Here is a 627-nt window from a genome sequence, read left to right on the forward strand (position 1 = left end):
ACACACACACACACACATATATATATAGATATATATATATAGATATATATATATACTTTTAAAATGTGTGTGTGTGTATATATATATATATATATATATATATATATATATAGTGGCCAGTGAAAATGCTGAGTGGCTAGTAACTTGAAAAACAGTTACAGTCAATATTCTAGGCTAGTTGTTGGTTAGATGAAACTATACAGGGCAACAATATGGAAGTGCTGTGACTAGTCCCAGTTAAAAGGTTGCGTTTTTGTTAGCCGTTTCTGGAAAAGGCTTGAGTTGGTCAGGTCATTCCACAAGCGTCCAGGTAAATGTCCATGAAAGTGATTTTGTTTTATTTGAAATTATTTATTTATTTAATATAATTTGCTATGATGTTTTAGTCCAATTGATTATTTATATCAAGTATTTTGAAATTGCAAATTGTTAATATTCTAGGTTCGCCCACCTACTAGCTTCAGTTGCCCCGCCCTTTAATTCCCATTGGTTGATACAATTTCAGGATCGACCAGCTGTTTCTTGTTTTCCCATAAGGCGATTGGCCCGAACGACCTGTCGATCAACGGGACTTTGACAGATGACTCCGCCCTCACCAAGGCTACCCTAATACCGACAGGCTACTGT

The sequence above is a fragment of the Rutilus rutilus genome (assembly GCF_951802725.1).
Source record: "Rutilus rutilus genome assembly, chromosome: 11".
In the NCBI taxonomy this organism is placed as follows: Eukaryota; Metazoa; Chordata; class Actinopteri; order Cypriniformes; family Leuciscidae; genus Rutilus; species Rutilus rutilus.